This window comes from Botryllus schlosseri, chromosome 3 (assembly GCF_051294905.1).
Source record: "Botryllus schlosseri isolate E-star chromosome 3, Bs_hap1, whole genome shotgun sequence".
Classification (NCBI taxonomy): Eukaryota; Metazoa; Chordata; class Ascidiacea; order Stolidobranchia; family Styelidae; genus Botryllus; species Botryllus schlosseri.
In genome coordinates this window covers 6,614,219-6,633,325 of record NC_137238.1, presented here as the reverse complement: position 1 = coordinate 6,633,325, position 19,107 = coordinate 6,614,219, and the positions used below count along the sequence as shown (strand labels likewise).

At 40.7% G+C, this 19,107-nt stretch overlaps 1 pseudogene; it reads right to left on the bottom strand.

The window, feature by feature from the left end:
- Positions 1–3,588: 3,588 nt before the first annotated feature.
- On the bottom strand, positions 3,589–18,801 carry LOC145435527 (uncharacterized; annotated as a pseudogene).
- Positions 18,802–19,107: the final 306 nt, after the last annotated feature.

Here is a 19,107-nt window from a genome sequence, read left to right as displayed (position 1 = left end):
TTGGGGTACATAACTTCAGAATAACGCGAAACAATAACTTCATATTGTTGATTTTTCCGCTAAAAGCTATTCGACTGACTGTCATCAGCATAGCGGACGTCAGTAAATCAGGCAAGCAACGATTGCCGAACGCGCGACAATGTATGACCTGATTTTGCAATTATCTCAGCGGCAGATTGGGTCGCGTTACATTGTGCAGAGTAATACGCGCGGACGAATATCGCTAATTGGCAACGCGCCTTTCGTTAATTGGCCGCGCTCAATACTGATAAAACGACTTTTTGAATTTCAACCGAGTATTAGCGTCAGAGCGGTCATTTGAAAAAGTCGGGGTTTCGCATTAAAGGACGGGGTTTCACGTTTCTAAAGGAGGGGGTTTCGACCGTCGAGACGCCCCCTGGCTACGCGCCTGCGAATGCCTAATAGTTAGTATTCGATATTGTTGTTCTCGATACGCGTACATCCAGCAATCAAGTATATCGGGATGTAGAAGGTTCCCTGTTCTGACCAATCGAATAAAATCAGAATCTTGTGATGCATCAATATTTGACAATGGCATGGCCTACTGCACGTTAATAATGAAAGGAACACTGAACAATGACTTTGTGCGACAATTCCGGAGTACGAATGTGTGTCTTTGTGTAGATTTTTTTGTACTGACTGTTACGTCGGACGGTGATCATAGCGCGTGCGACTGATTGATTGTTCGTAATTAGTTAGAATGGTGTTGGCTGATGGTCGTGAATATTGGCACACAGAGTTCGTGTGACCCGCGGAGAGAGATGTCGCTTTGTTGTTGTTGCGTTGCAGTTGTGGCACTTTCCGTTTTCATTTTTTAAACACCACAAACAAACATAGTTGTGCAGCATGTGCGTAAGAAGATAGCGATCTTTCCACGGAGGAAATCAACGACTTTATGAAAGAGCATTACGATCCAAAGCCATTTTTGATAAGGGAACGTTACAAATTTTGCACGGATATGAAGCGTATAAACCTGGCGAAACTTCATCAGACTTGGTCGCTCGTATCAGCCAAGATAGCATCACGTGCGACTTCATTCTCGTCGATTAAAAATATGGACGGAGCGATTTATGCGTTATGTGGACAATGAAGCTGTTCTGAAGGCAGCATTAAACTGGAAAGCGACATTTTCAACTTCGAGAACGTTGTCAGAACAATAACTGAGAGCACACAGAAGATGCCGTTCGTCTCAATTCGTCGCAGACTTTACGAATACCACAAATTTTACGACAGGCGGTCGTTGAAGAAAGTTTTTAGGTTAGTGACCAGTGGTGAATACTTTCATGAATACATTCGGAGTCACAGGGGGATACCGATCAGCGACTTTCCAAACGGGATCCATCCAGCCCGTCAGTTGACTGCGTGGAGACATGCCAGCCCGTCCGGATTGGCAGCAAGCGCGCAAACCAACACCTACGAGGAAAATAGGGCTAACTTTGTAAGTCCTGATTGATTTCAAAGTAAGAAAAGGCCCTCTGCCGCCAGCCAGCCGCCAGCTACCACTTTCTAAACAAAATAGATCCTGTGCGCGACCCAAGACGTCGCAGTCGATAAATTTGGTTTCAAAAAATACGACATGGTCGAAAAGTTATTGACAAAGACTGCGCATAACTGGAGGCCGCAACAGTTGGAATGTCCACCCAAAAACAAAAGAGATGACGAAGAATGACCTTGTTTGATTTGCAGTGAGCCGTTCCGTAATAGTACGTCCGGGGGAAAAATGGATTGTGTATGATTTGTCATTTATGGGTACATCAAGAATGTACGCTTGGAGATCATTTGTAACCGTATGCGGAATACAGGTATTTAGGGATTGTGTATGATTTGTCATTTATGGGTACATCAAGAATGTACGCTTGGAGATCATTTGTAACCGTATGCGGAATACAGGTATTTAGGTACAAAGTCTCCAAAAATTCTCATCCGTGGGTCACTGAGGAGAGAAAGTGATGGTGTAATACGGCCGTAAACCAAACCTTACGCCAGTGGTTCTTAACCTTTTTCATACCGTTACCCCCAATTTCATACCGTTACCCCCAAGAGAAAAATGACAGGATGGAATTACCCCTTTTCAAAAATAACAAATTACCGCAATTAAGTGTAAAACAATACAGAGTGACGTCATAATGTACACCGAAATGACTTGAAAATATCGAGTCAATGGGAAGGCTGATGCTGTTTTGTGTTATCAAGTGATCACATCCAGGCAAAGGGGGCATAACAGTCAGCATCTCATGCAATTGTCAATCGCAAACTTATTTCGATATTTCGTTTTTATAGATACCATTGGCAGAAAATCCTATTTCACAGCAATAGTTGAATGAAATTCAATCGGAAAGGTCAGTGCCATTAGGATGAAGATTATTATTCATTTTGAAGGCGAAACCAAAAGGTTCCAATATCTTCCCTTCGTCTTTTTTGAAGGCATTTTGATGATGCCAGACTTAATTTTTCAGACTAGACTAGACCACTACACTTTTCAATACTAACAACTATATTTCTACGATATTGTTACTGCATTATAGGTTTAAAGCTGAACTTAGACGCCCCTTGTTCTCTTTTAATTTGCCAGCATGCGTAACAATATATGATCCGCACTACTGCAAAATAAATTGGACTAGCTTAGCAATATACTTGACTACATTCGACCCTGTTATTCATAATCACTAATGGTTATCGTCACTATGATATCACAGCAGGCATGGTGTGTTGAGTGAGACTAAATGCATAGCCTACAAGCTTGCAAAAATATATGATAGCCTACATTCATATTTACGTTTTAAAATATTTCAGGGCAGCCTTATATAGTTGATAAGAAATGACAATTTGAATTACACCCCGAAAATTGGTAAATTGCCCTTTTGGGGGTATACCCCCAGGTTAAGAACCACTGCTCTACGCTGATTGGTCGAGAGACAATGGCCATGGATACGGCGCAGCAACGGAGGACGCTGCATTTACCTAAGCCTAGTTGGCACTACGATGTATTCCTATAGCCGTGTAGACTGTATAAAAACGACAAGATTACAGTTAAATGTTTATTTCTTCATCAATAATAAAAGAAAATTAAATATACAGTTAAATGTTTATTTCTTCATCAATAATAAAAGAAAATTAAATATTAAGTAACGTATACTAAAATATAATGCCGAAATACTGCTGTGTTAATAAATGCAGTGCCACCAATGGCAATGAACTGGGGAAGAAGAGATTTTTCCATTACACTGGAGGTAACTGCATTGATACTAAGGCAACGATTTATCTCAACTTGCTTGACTGGCTGAACTGGTTTTGTTGATTAAGCCTTCTCCAAGGCAGTAAGCTCATTTCTGTATGTCTGACTTGCCTATACTCGAATTCCTGTCTCAATTGACTTCTTTCTTGTTTTTCTTTTTTGAGTGGACACTGGAAATGGTAATATATTCTGAAACGAACTCGCTGCTGCATTTTCATGGTCCAATGGACGAGATGAGATGGTGTTGACATCTCTACAGAAGCTTGTTGAAATGGTGGAACTACAGCATGCGTCTTCAGTCGGCATATGATCAGAGCTTCGGATCAGTACATCAGTTGTTTTTGATGGCTCACATGCGACGTCAGGAATTACTGATTTTTCAAGAGGAAAGAGCCCGGTTGATTTAAAAGATTGTACAGCATTCCTCATAGTGGCCACTTTCATGTACGACTTGCAGAACACTCGGGAAAATCCAGCTTTGACATACCCATTCCGGGATTATTTCGTAGGTGCATTCGAGCAGCCTCCTTGTAGTAGTCTTTGAGTGGTTTAAAATGGATTTTATCAAGCGGCTGAAGATAATGACTGGTATGCGAAGGAAGGCTCACAATTTCCACATTGTACTCCGCAGCATACGCAAGAGCTTTCCACATCTTGTATGCGACCCATGGTCATCAAGAATCAGCAATGTTTTGCCAGACACATTTTGTTCATGCATCACCAAATGAACCATCCACTCATGAAACAAATCTCGATTTATGTAGCCAGTTTCACTGTATTTTAAAATTGTAGAAGGAGGCATGCCACGTTCCAAGCGAGCATTGGGTCTCTTCCCCTTGAATATTACCATTGGTGGAACGTAGTGACCAGCTGCATTTACTGCCATTAGCACAGTTTGCAGTTGGCCCCGCTCTGCGCTTGTTATTTGGCTACAGTACCGGGAACCTTTGCAACGAACAACATTTTTCACGCCAGGAACCAAACTCAGTCCTGTTTCGTCAGCATTATATATCCGTCCGGGATTCCCTAGAATCGCATATTTCGTCATTAATTCTTGAATTAATTTGAAATACGTATCCACAATTGGCTTGTTCAAGTGGATGGCCCTTTGAATAGATAAGGCTTGTGGCTTTCTGATTGTCAGAGTGTCCTTGTGACGCCCACGAAATCCCCTCCACCAATCCAATCCAGCCATCTTTTTGCAAGTGGAGAAATTATGTGGAATATGATTTTCTTCCACAAATTCAAAAGCCTATTTCTTATGTCTTCAACAATAAGTGGGAAACCTCGTCTCTCAGATTCTAAAATATGAGTCAAAAGTTTTGACTAATTAGCCTCCCCAACAAAAAAAGCTGCCTACCTTTTTCGAAGCTGACTTTTTTGTCAAATCTCCAGACAAGTGACGGATTAGAGTTGTCCTTGGTATGTCAAAACTTCTAGCTGCTGCCTAAATTTTTGATCCTCTGGAAACCTCATCTATTTCTTTTTTCATATCATTTTCATCCCAACTCACTCTGTTACCCTTTCTTTGAAAATTTCGCGGCATTTTAGCATAAACGTATAAAGATATCTGTAACATGGGGTAACATGGACACATGTAAAATGGCTTCAAATTACAATTGAATACAGCTACCAAATAACACCAATAAAATCCTTTATGTGTGTTATTATTCAGGTAACAAGTCTAAATTTGTTACAGCAATCCGCCATATCAGTGCTTTTCAACCTTTTTGAGCGTCATTCGCACTAATTTTGTAAAATAAATTTCATTCGCACAAACTAACCGAATATTGTACTACAAAAAGAAGATGAAAATACAACATTTATTTGTTCAGATGTTCAACAAATTGGCTACTATCTAGCTTAAGCTATTAAGTGTCTCATTAAATAGGCTACTATTTTCGCTCGTTTTGATTTCAACTATTTCACTAAAACCCTTCTACTAGTGCTTGGATGACCAGGTCTTACAGTCTTTTCTGCACTCCTATCCAACATACAGCGTATATTTCAAGAGTGAAAAATGCTTGCTGAACAAAATTTTGAGATTTTGAGAGCTGACAAAAAGATCTAGGAGGCTCCAGTACGTCGGAAGTGTGAATAACTCACATGTTTGTGTTGAAGCTTTTGCTTTATGTCTTGGAATAAAAGGTCCAAATGATCAAGGAGAGTAGGCACATTAGAGCTCGCTACCTTATGATACGTTGCTCCAACTTTTTTTTCTCCAACTTTTTTTTTCGATTTCGCATTTTCCGTCTCGAGAGTAAGTGGTAAGAGCAAATAAACTCACGATACTGTGTGTTCTGCTCTCTAGCTAAATCTAGCTTGAGAATTCATGACAGTTCAATAACGTTAAAGCAGTTTTTTAGACTACGACGAAAATCTGAGTTTTTGTGGCATCTCGCGACCCGAGCCTCACCCATAAAAAGGAATTCATTTTTAATATTACAGTAGTATGCTATGATGTGACGGACATGCATGACATACAACACGCGCACACAACAGTTCTATATCCAACACAGCTCTACAAAATATATCTGACGCACGCGATTTCAAATTATGGTGAATTAAATTCCTTTGCGTGTCGCAGTTGTACTACTGTCTACTCCAGGGGTGTCGAACAATACGGCCCGCGGGTCGCATCCGGCCCGTCAGGTGATTTCATCCGGCCCGCGAAGCCATTTTGAGTAGATTGATAAATGCTTGTCATATGCAGAACATTTCTAAAAGATGTTGAGATTTTTAGTAAGAAATATAACCAATATATAGTCCTTCAAGATAGCACATGTCGAGCATGTTTATGAGCAACATTATAACCACCAGACTACGGCGTTGTGGTTTCTAGTCACCATTAGTACCAGGTCGCTGACTTTGACGACCGTGTTTCCATTCCTCACAACGCATTCGCACGGTTTATGCCAATATATCACTAAAACGAAGGGAGCATAGAAATACGCTAACTTAAACCATCGTTAGAGCCACTGGGTTATAGGCTTATAACTTCACTCATCCGCCCAATCATCGTATTATAGCTAATTCCACTGTTTGCGAATAAAAGGTGCAGCTAGAATAGAACCCCCATGATCCGTAATATAATGTAACACACTATTGTGTATATACGCTGGTTAATGGAGTATTCAAATGAAAAATAAGGCATGGATTTTGAGGTATTTTGGGAATGGGGAATTTAGGTGCGGCCCGCGAGCGATCTGAAGTGTTGAATCCGGCCCAAGACGCCAGTTGAGTTTGACACCCCTGGTCTACTCTGGTTGCAAGAACGGGACTATTCCATGATGACAATGGAGCATATCCATATCGAATGAATTGGCCATCCATTATCGGTCATTTTTGGCCAGGATTTTGTCGACGCTTATGTTTTGGCACCGCATTTTATCAGCCGTTTGTTGACCAAAACTTTCCGTCTTCATGTGACCCAACGCAGAAGAGGTTGGCCTCGAAATGAATGAGTCTCATAGACGTGAACTCGCTCGTTGCACATCCCTAGTCCCTAAAGTAGTTCATCCCAACGGTCTTCGACCATGTTTTCCAGAAAAACCAGTCTGGCAAATATTATCATGACTTTCCATGATAAAGCTTATTAGCTCCAGTACCCAACACCGTGACCTTATAGATTTGTAAAAGCTATCGCAGGACTTTTTCCATAAATTGTACAGATATTACATACATATTAAGAGATAGCTCTGGCACCGTGTTGACCCAAAATTATATCTTTTGCAGTCCATACTTTACTAACCCTTGAAGAGGTAAGATTTGCGTTACAGTAACCTGCAAATGGGAGTCTGTGATGATAGTATTTACTACTATCCTCGTGCCTCTCACTTATCGAACAGGTATTACGGAAGTATGATGATTGTTTAGCGAAAGTAAGCAGAAAGTAAATTTAACGTCATTTTCCAGTCGCAGGCTCAGACGGGCTGATAATCTGATATTGTAAGTCTGCCACTACACCAGCTTCCAAACCAAGCCTTTGGCTACGTAATGATTATAGTGCGAAAATAATAATTCACTACGGCTTGTGAGAGCTACGACTAGTGGTGCGTCGTAAATTAAACAACTGTTTACGATTGCGTCGCAACAACAAAAGTTACACTGCCCTTGAATTTCCTATAAGGTTTATTTGAATTATTCCAGGTCCGAAACATTGACCATTATTATTAGCGATTTTCATTCGCAGTCATCCGGGATTTTCATTCGCACCGTTCGCACCATGCTCGTCATTCGCACTACAAATTTTTTTATTCGCACAGGTGCGAACCGTCACACAGGTTAAAAAGCACTGCGCCATATAATTCGACGATATTTGGAAAATGTGGGCCCCAAATGAAGTTTAACCCCCTCTACCAGCCACATCTAGCTGCAACAGATACATCACATATTTAAAATTGATGAACTGGCGGTAAACATCATCAAACGCCCAAGTCGAATTCATAATCTACACTGCTCCGACTTGCAGTCCACCGAAACACGAATATAGTCGCAATCACATACATAATTCGGCATACAGGTCCGGATTACATGGCTATTCTACAGATATGCCACTCTTCCTCCTCAACGAAAGCGTCAACAGTCGCTAAGGCGACAACACACAGCTAAATCGATACATTGTTGCTGATTTCGCTGTAACGGCTTCATATGGGTCTATTTCGTATTTTTGGCGCCAAACATGGTCAACCCGTGTTGGTAAGTGATCGAATATTTACCTGACAAGTGTCCATATTACCCCTGGTGTCCGTTTTCGACCACCCTACTCTATCGTATCAAGTGTGCGTTGAAAGTGTGGACGCACTGCTTGAGGTGATATATAGTATCGTAGCAAGTGTGCGCTGAAAGTGTGGACGCACTGCTAGGTGATATGTAGTATCATGGCAAGTGCGCGTGAGCAGACTGGCAAGTGAGGTCTGCTATGTCGTGATAAGGACGTGGATATCCAGATGTCCCTAAGGAAATGGAATCACGTATAAAACGGTGGGTATGATTGATAGTCCTGGCGTTTTGGCTAAAGGGAGAGGTAATAAAATATATGAATATAGCGATACTGCGTGAATAGCGGCTATGGGGAAACAAACATATAAACATTGATCAGTACTCGGCATGGAGAAATGTAGTTGAAAAACGCGTATATACAAAAAAATCTAAGTAGGTGTCGAGTTAACTTCTACTTGGCTATCGAAATTATGCGTAACTTCTACTTTGCTATCGAAATTACGCGCAACTTCTACTTGGCTATCGAAATTATGCGGGCTATCGAAATTATGCGTACTAAGACTATCAAAATTATGCGTACTAACCTTGTCGAGCTCTCTGCGGGTAAGGATTTCTCGACCTTAACATGTTTAGGGTTCGCAAGGTCAGGCTAGGGGCGAAAACGCGCTTAGTATCATCATTACTCGCCATGGAAAAATGCATCAAAAACACGTTTATAATAAAAAGCTTACGTAGGTGACATGTGTAAAAGGTACACTCTGAAAAATGCCTATATGATACCCGAGATACCGTTGTCGCGAATCGTACTTCAGAATTGGAATATATAAATAAACATGTAACCGGATAGAATGTCCTGCATGCGCTGTCGAACGACGGCGGGCGATGTAGCCTTCTTTCGTAAGAAGTGATTGATAGCTGGAACGAAAAATTAGATAAGCATTAAAAAGCGTTTTTGTAAATGCCTTGATTTTATACAAACTGTGGCATATCACATTCCATACTTTTAGCCAGAAACAACCTTCTCCAGCAACTCCTTGTTATTATAAAGTGCTTCATAGGTCTTGCGACAGCTCAGCTCTAGGTTTACGTTTACTCAGGGCCGAAACTGCACTTCGTCACCCCCCTCCATAAAAAACGGTTTGTCTTGGGTTCCCCATAGGGTGAAAAACCGAACATTTTCACGATGTTGTTTAAAGGCGCCAATTTATATGAAAAAAGGCTGTACGCCAAGTTTTGATAAGATCATTTTTGGGCGTATGGAGCAGGAACTCCAGTAACGATGCTTGTAGACTTGGTCGTCGCTGAAGCGAACTTGTTTGCGATGTTGAAATGGGTGAATATTGATTTGAACAGTTGCGATGTGCAATCTTTGGTGACGAATAGGCTATGATTGCTGGTGTTTGCGAGTATGGAATGTCCAGGTATACCCTTGGCATCGTCTGCGGTCGTTGGTGCTGATCGACTTGTGAAAAATTTATTCATTGACTGGCTCGAATTAATAATCATGGCACACTTCTAGTGTTTTGGGTATCAATGAGAGTTGCGATAGCGGTCTTTCCTATGGGCTTCAAAATGCGAGGAGTCTGGTGTCAGAAACGAAATCAAGACAATCGCCGATTGTCACGTCGACGGTAATCGTCCAATCAAAACAATAGTCAATTGTTACGTATTGAGTAATCGCGAATATCTGTACAGAAACCAGACAAGGCCGTGAATATCGTAGGCCTACGATTGTACTGCGCTTGCAGGCGGCCCTGCCAAGGAGCCTGTGCTTGATTGTTCCGGCAAAGCTGTTGTTGCGTCGTTGTTTTCATCTATCATCTCAATATCCCACTGTACACATTCATGGTAAGCCTTCTGCATAATGTCCAATCCCTTTTTGAAGTGATTCATTCTTGTCGTTGTCATATCTTCAAAGAGAGGACTTTCCAGGGTGAGTGGACACATATATTCCGTAGCCAACTCAGTCGCCTTTTGATATAATCACCAAAGCTCTGTAAGTACATGTCTGAATTTCTAGGAATGACTAAGCATGAACTCATGTCTGATGATTGCGATGCCGTACGGGTCGAATCACTACTGTTTATCGTAGGTTCCGTTGGCGGGCCAGTTGCAATACTGCCGTTTCCCGTGTTTTCTGTCCTTCAATGGGCTGTTTTATTTTTTCTTATTTTCGAGCTTTTCCGGCAAAACCAGCTCTATATTTGCTTTTCATCAATACCCAAGTTCTTCGGACAAACGCTTCCGACTTTGGGTCAGGTATACAATTTTCCTGGAGGCAACGTGTCGTCCAATCTTCAAAGCCTTCAACAGTCGCACGTGGTAACACCACACGTCGCTTGTAAGGTGTATCTTTTGTTGCCTTGTCCATTTTGGACAGTTCTTGCGCGTTGTAGATACGAAAAGTCTTTGTGCGATTGTGTTGCAGCCTGGGTGTCGGAGGTCTCTCAGCAGGGCCCTAAGTCGCTCGAGGACCATTGGCAGGGGTTCGTTCAGCCTTGTTCTTGTCGTTGAAATGCTGCTTTTGTATGTTTTTGTCGCGTATTCATCTGAATCTTTCTCCGTTTCGTTGTCTATATCGAGACCAATTCGGTTGGGTGTTGCCTTCCCTTTGCATAGGGTTACAAGGAATTGTGTGGCAATTCTCATATTGAAGGGAAGGAGTTCCTCAGCTAGTCGTATGTTGGTATCTGTTACTTGCTTTCGGATTTTTTCTAGCCCTTACTTGCTTTCGGTTTTTTTTCTAGCCTCTTGAGTATCTATCTGGCTGGCAATTGGGCATATGTATTAGAGATGTACGGATCATGGTTTTTTAGGATCCTGATCCAATCCTGTTTCATGATATCATAATCCTGATCCAATCCTGATCCTGTTGCAATCGCATATTTCATTATCCGAGTTCAAAAATAATCCTGTTTTCAAAAATTGCTTCATGATCCATATTACTATATGAGTAGCGGCAAATATTATATTACCGTGTGATATGCGATTTCTGGAAAAATATAAACATCAACAGAAACTGAAGCCAGGATGAACGTACAAAATAATATACATTTTAATAATATATTCATATTAAAACCCGAAGCTTTTCGAGCTGACACTTTTCAAGGGCAATCGTCAGCAAATGGAGAATTTCAAAAACATGCATCTAGCTACATTGCATACAACCAATTATGACGTCATAGAAACAAACAACATGAAATACAGGCAAACCGCGAGCGCAGCTAGTGGACATCTCCATGCAAACCGACGGTGTAGCTATGGGTAGCCCTCTTGGCCCGATTTTAGCCAATATATTTGTGGGATTCCATGAAAACAGACTTTTCGCCGCAGATGAAACCAAGCCTCCATTCATGTACCGTCGCTATGTCGACGACACCTTCGTTATCTGTCAAAATGAGACGGAGTTCGATGATTTTTTTGTTAACTTGAATTCTCTACACTCGTCTTTAAAATTCACATTTGAAAAAGAGCGTGCTAACTCGTTACCATTCTTAGACGTTCTGGTGGAAAAACGGGGTATTAGTTTTGTCACTTCGGTTTACCGGAAGCCAACGTTTACAGGGCATTACATACGGTGGAATTCTTTTAGCCCGAATCGCCGTAAACTAAATTTGATTGGCACATTGGTGCACAGAGCCTTGATGATTTGTTCGGATATAAAATTAAACGCGGAGCTAGAATATATCCGCAAAATTCTAATCGGTAACGGCTACCCCGAACACATCATCAAGAGTTCTGTGGACAGAAAAATCAGTAATTTCAATCCCAACAAATCACAAAACACGAACACACGGTCTGGGGAAAATGTATATATACATTTGCCGTGGCTGGGCCCCATCTCTTCCCGGTTTGAAAAGCAATTGATTTCTGCTGTAAATCGCTGTTACGATAACGTAAAAACTAATGTTGTGTTTACCACCAAACAATTGCTTCCTGCAACGCGCAAAGATGTTCTTCCTGCTTTTCAACAAAGCAATATAGTCTATGATTTCAAGTGCCACTGTGATTGTCGGTACGTGGGAACAACAACTCAGCGCTTGCAGGAACGCATCAAGCAACATGTCCCCAGCGTTATTAGATCACGCATATTGGACTCTCGCGAAGACGCAGCCGTAACTGATCTCCGATAAATAAATAAAAAAATAAAAAATAAAAAACATTGTCCACTAGCTACGCTCGCGGTTTGCCTGTATTTCATGTTGTTTGTTTCTATGACGTCATAATTGGTTCCTGCTTTTAAACAAAGCAATATATTCTATGATTTCAAGTGCCACTGTGATTGTCGGTACGTGGGAAGAACAACTCAGCGCTTGCAGGAACGCATCAAGCAACATGTCCCCAGCGTTATTAGATCACGCATATTGGAATCTCGCGAAGACGCAGCCGTAACTGATCTCCGATAAATAAATAAAAAAAAATAAAAAATAAAAAAATTGTCCACTAGCTGCGCTCGCGGTTTGCCTGTATTTCATGTTGTTTGTTTCTATGACGTCATAATTGGTTGTATGCAATGTAGCTAGATGCATGTTTTTGAAATTCTCCATTTGCTGACGATTGCCCTTGAAAAGTGTCAGTTCGAAAAGCTTCGGGTTTTAATATGAATATATTATTAAAATGTATATTAAAGTTCTGTACCCCAAAGAGTCTCTACAAAATAATAGTAGTTTACATACTGCAAATAGATAGTTGATAACTGAAATTGCATTCAACAACTGCAACATGGTCATCGTTAAGATACAGACTGACAGAAAAAATGAAATGATGACACGAAACATAGTCACCAGAACTTTTAACTACGGTACAACTAAAGCATCTAAGCTGTAAGCAAGGTTCTTTTTTTCTCATTAGTATTTCAACATAAACTGAACCCCCCTTACCCTGATGGATGCACTTGATGCAGGAATACTAATATTCATTTTACCAACAGCAAGTATACTGAGATTTCGATACCTAGCAATTGTATTGGGATTCTTCAAGACGATTCATCTAAGCTGATGCCATCTCCAATATCTGAGTCACTCAAAGTACTCTTAATATAGTCTTCGAGCTCATCAGTTGAACTTTGACATGATACTGGCAGCAAGCACAAACCACAGCCAGCATATTTCCCATCTCGCTTGCCTACCAAGTATAGAACTGTCTCCAAGCATCACTTTTAGTCCTTGTGACGGTGTTTTCGTCAGCCTTAATAATGTCATTTTGAGCTATCAATTCTAAAACCTCTGACATTCTGAATTAGACAAGAACCCGAAATGATATTATCAACCAACATCAAGATCTGACGAAAGAGCAGCTCAAGACGTTTCTGCCGCTGAAATTTCCTACGCGGAAAATATATATTATCAGAATTCTCTTTGTAAGAAATATAATTTATAAACTCCGAGAAGATAAGTTCTACCTTTTCTGAATCAAAGCATGTTCGACAAGATTCTGATCATGTTTTCGTCAAAATAAAAATCCTGTCCTAATCCGGATCCGGCAAAACAGTAAAATTTGGAATCCGGATCCAATCCTGTTGCCAAAAAATCACCCGGATTCCTGACCTGTTAGAATCTTAAATCCTGATCCTGTACATCTCTAATATGTATAGGATGTGGCTCAGGGCTTCCTTTTGCATCCGCATTGTCGGCATGTTGTTATGGCAGGTGGTCTTGTTCGATGCCCCAGTTTGTTTTTTGTACTCTTTCCCAACCGAATAGGAACCCGTATCTAGCGATGCGGTATGGTATAACTCTTTCTTTATTTTTTGATCAGATTACCTATTTGCTTATTCTTCATTTGGATTGAGCTCTAGTTTATTTCATTGCGCTCCTGGTAGCCCATGTTTTCGTGTAATCTTTTGATTCTGTTGTATATGTCTTTTAATTGTGTGTTTTGCCAATCTTCCAGGTCCCATTTTAGCTTTTCTGCGGCTTTAACGTTTCTTGTCCATCGTGTCGATAGGAATGTACGGTGTGGCTTGCTGTTCGTGAATATTGAGTCATTCCATCTCTTGATGGTGGGTCCCAGTTGGTAGAGTGTATGGAAGTGCTAGAGTATTCTGTCGTTAGATGTATTGTCATTTTCGCAAGTTTTTCTAGATTAGGGTTACCATGTTTCAGCAACACGAATTCCGGACACTCTTTACCGTCCACTCGTTGATTTCAAACTTGGTTATCACGTCACACTAGCAAAGCCTTGCTTATAGACCTGAGGTGGTCACGATCCGGTTTAGTAGTATTTCGCTGTGTTTTGGGTAACCGGGAATGAAAGCAAACGTGTTCAGCCCCTTCCCCTTAAATAAAAAATGATTTTGAGCACACACTAAAGGGTAATCGATGCAACTTCTGGGGAGGGGGGTGCTTGTTATATGAAACTCGTTACTGTATGAATCTGGTGTTTATATTATCTGAATGAATTCTGTCAATGATATTGGTTGTCCCATATATTACTATATAGATACTAATCTCCGCCCACATGATCAACTCTCCGCCCACATGATCAGAGTTAGCGGTAGAGCTGGTGGAGGACGATGAGTTCGAAAATACACGGAGCGTAATTGTAGTAGAGGTCGACCGATATATCGGCACACTCACAGGGACACTAATATTAATATGTGAGGAGCAGAGAACAATTTCACCAAAAATAATATATATTAGGCAAGATGGAACTTGTTCATGCCACAGAAAGGTGACAAAGAAACGAGAAAACTGAAATTGAAAAGAATTATTGCTTAATTGTGCACATTCATTGAAAATTCGGATAACCCAAAAAGCAAAATATGATAGAGAATTGCAGATCAGTCCAGAAAAGGTTTCAATTCAGGAAATATATGACGTGGTTATTTCGGAGGTTCAAGCGCGTCTGCGTGGATTTCGAAAGTTTCTGACAGTGGTACGTTGGTAAAAAGAGTTTTCACATCAAATGAGCTAAGAAATACATTGGACGGATTTAATTTAGCGCACTTTAGTTCTTCTACAAACGTGAACGAGTCGCGAAGACAGTGGTGCGTGTACACTGCACAAGGAGGGAACTGGTTCAATGACAGTGTTGAACCATTTAGCTGGATTAGGTCCACATGTACCACCACAGGTGGTGACTGACTTTCACTTCTACTTGTATGTACACTTCCTGCATCTTGTCTCATCAGTATTCTGAGCGATTCCATCAAAGTTTCATTCATCTTGTTAACTAGCTGTTCTTTACAAATTCGATACTTCTCGCACTGCTCAGTGAATGCATTGATGTATTTTTGCCATCCATCATCGTCTGAAAAACGTAAAGTGCTCCATCATACACATCAAAATATCCAAATTAATTGTACATTACCTTTTTAGCTGGCGCATATTTCTCACATCTAAAACATTATTTTATGATTGTCAATTTCCTATACCAAACTGGTACTCGTGTACTTTGCACCTGCTCTTCGCCTCCTAGCTCTAGGGCCTTCAACGATGTAAAATGATGCATGAACTAATATAACAAACAATTTGAGTCATCAACAGCAGCAGCATCATCGACGGAGATCAGTTCATGCGGCGTTGCATCTAAAATGACAAGAACTATTTAGTTCCAGAATTTATTTCACGGACAAATCTGTATCATACCAAACTGTGGGCACATGGTTGGTGTCCACCATTGTCAAATCTCCTTGAATTCAATAATAGACATGATGTATATGACACTATGACACAGTGTTGGGATGACTCGAGTCATGACTTGACTCGAGTCAGACTCGAGTCAACTTTTTCGTATGACTTGACTTGACTCGAGTCACTTTGGAAAAATGACTTGACTTGACTTGACTCGGAGCTTCAAAAATGTGCATTGACTCGTGACTCGGAGCAGAATTCACGAGTCAATTTCAAGTCATCAAGTAAACGGTGTCGAATAAATCACTGTATCTTGTGTATGTTCGGATTGTTCGAGATACACCGGTATCACTTGTGAGAGCAACCAGTCATTCACTGATTGTACGATACACTGAACCTCGATTGTTAGATCACAAATAAATCAGCCGCAAACTAAACAATCACAGCAAAGTTGTCGTAGCAGTAGTAGAAGATTAATCTAAATAGCAATGTGTCTCTGTTTCTTAGACGGCTCAATGCTTAGGTTGCGCAGTGCTCAGATCAATCCTTTTGTATGATTTAAATCGAACAAATATAGTTTTGCGTTTATATTCTCACGGATGTGTAGATGGGTAGTGTGGGCTATTTTGTCACATCTATTTGTTTCAAGTTCTCGAAGCTTCGCATTAGGTCCTATATTTTGACTGATAATAACTGACTGTAGCATGCAACTGTAGCATGCAGCTGTACAGTACAGTGTACAGTACAGTGTACACTGTACAGTTACTCACGTATTTTATTAGCAGTTCGGCATATGTGTGAGGGATACCACGTCTTTTTGCATGTATATTTAACTAGATATTCGCTATTTTATTCGAGATAAGTGATCAACTAATCTGTCTTTCACACAGCTAGCAAAATGTAATGACTTTGAATCATCGCTCATACTTCGAAAATTCAATTTGACTTGAATTGTGACTTGACTCGTGACTTGACTTGACTTGACTCGACTTGACTCGAGTCACCTTTGAAAATTGATTGACTTGACTTGACTCGAGTCATAATCTGCAATGACTCGAGATGACTCGAAGGTAGTGACTTGATCCCAACACTGCTATGACAGCATAAAAACAGTTCAATGATCATGAAAAATGGAAGCAAATCACATATCACTGCAGATAAGATTACAAAAGGCTTACTGCTAATCATATAACAATCGTTTACTTTGCTTTGTGGTCTCTGTAACAAAAGGCTATGTATTTTATCGTCGAAAATCCGGGTCACTGCACCGTCTCCTCACTTCGACGCTACCTTCAATTTACTGTAGTAAATATTCATCATATTTCTCCACTTCGTAGATATCCGTTTCCTGAATTCATATTGCAATATTTCTCACTATCCGGGTATTTTCCACATGCAATATGCATAAACAGAATTGATAGAAACCATCAAAGTATTACAGTTGTAGCTTTCTATATAGACTATCGCACCGCACCATCTTTATATCTGCAGTGACGAGGCAAAATCTCGGTGGACATGTTACTAAAAGTAATTTCAATAGAACTACAGTAAAATGCTCACAACACTAACCAGTCTCTTTATTTCTATTCATGAATTCTTCAGTAACACTTTGATAGTCTTGCTGATTCCTTCCTCGACTACCATCGATCTTGTTGATTATATTCTTCTCCTCGATTATATCAAGAAGAAAAAAAGTTTCTACATCGGACCACACACCTGGTCTTGCTACTTCGCTCATGCTCAATGCCAAACGCAACCACTTACTCCAATTTACAAATTCAATGCACCGTTAAAGAATATTTAGTAACGATCCAACGGCGTAAAAAGGTTTCTACATCGGACCACACACCTGGAGTGGTCGTGCTACTTTTGCTCATGCTCATTGCCAAACGAAACCACTTACTCCAATTTACAAATGCAATGCACCGTTCGAAAATATTTGGTTACGGGCCAACGGCGAAACAAAACAGTAGAGTAAAGAATCATGTGAACTGCGCGCTTCAGCGAGTCAACTCGGAGTTGTCGCGTGACGTTACCGGAGACGGCTTGAACTTAAAGTCGAATCGAGCATGTAACCAGGCCTATTGATGGCTTTGTAGTCTGGTTAATAATTGGCGAGGTTAAGGGGACACTAATAGTTGAAAATGAATTTTACAGGTGTTCACGTTTGTGGTCATATCTCCCACAAGGTAAATGCGAGGTCCATGATCCATATATTGTTGAAAAGGGCAAGAAATTTCCTTTCCGAATATGGTCTTTATGTTGAACCATAAGCATACCCCCGAAGGGCACAAGAACTCGAAAAGTTATGTAAATTTTCACCATCCGTTCACCAAAATCCTAAAAAGTAAAAATGCTCCACAGATACTCATTTCAAAATTGGTGGAGGGATAGTACAGACATATATCTAATCTATAAGCCTATGTGGGTATTTAAAAAAAAACGTTTCCTAAAAAATTTATGACATTTTTAGCAGCGAACCCTAAATTTATGCTTTTTTGCAACATGTTAACTCTATAAAAATCTCCACAGAAAATTTTTCAAGAAAGCGTTACATCGTATATATACCCTAACCATCATTCGTGCAAAATTTTAGATGAATCGGATGAGCAGGTGCGGAGAAGGTAGAATTTAGAGTCAGAAAAAGTAAGTTTTGAGAAAAACACGTTTAAAAAATTACAACCACAATAACTTCGAAAAACAAGGACATGAACGTTGCTAATGACATAAATGGTCAGATTATATTATGTTTATCCCACAGTGAACCATATATAACGAAATCTGGGCATCAATAGCCGCTAGGGACGTAGTCAGATGAGTCCAAGGACTCACGACCTCTTTCAAATTTTCGCTTTTTACTGCAGAAGAGCGTTGCGATGCAGTTCTTCTTTTCTTGTCCTTCAAAGCCAGCGCTTTTTTGTGAAAGTGTTCACTGGCAAGTCTAGGGTTTCAATAACACCCAAGAGCCCACTGAAACCAACGTTCCAGCTTAGTACTGACATAGCCAGAGCACGTTTTACAGCGCTAAGAGAGCGTTGCGACCCCTGACCCTTGCGGCCCGATAGGGCCGCGTCAGGGTCGCCCGAAGGTAGCGATCGTGCCACGCTCTGAATTTTCTCCATCTCCTGCCCCCTTCACGGACCTCTCTTCTTCGTCTATTCGCAATCTCTTTGAATCGCTTGAGTAACTTTGAGGCACGCTCGTCCTTGATGCATTCGAACTCTCGTCGGCAGCTAAATTCCTCTTCATATCTACTTTCGTAATCCACAATCTCTCTTATAATTCTTCCACAGGGTTCGCCAATATACAAGTCAGACCCGTCCATATCCAAATGAGCCTTATTATAGTCTGCATCCTTACTTAAACGACACTATAAAATTGCGTTTCGAGTAAGTCCGCGTTTTCGTCTCTGTGACGTCCGCTCGGGCAAGTCTGAACCTGCCCTGGCCCACCCAAGGAAAAAAACTTTCTCGTCTGAGTGGGTCAACCTTTATTAACGTAACAATGCAATAAATATATACAATTAGGGAATTCCCCTTATGCGACACCATGCGA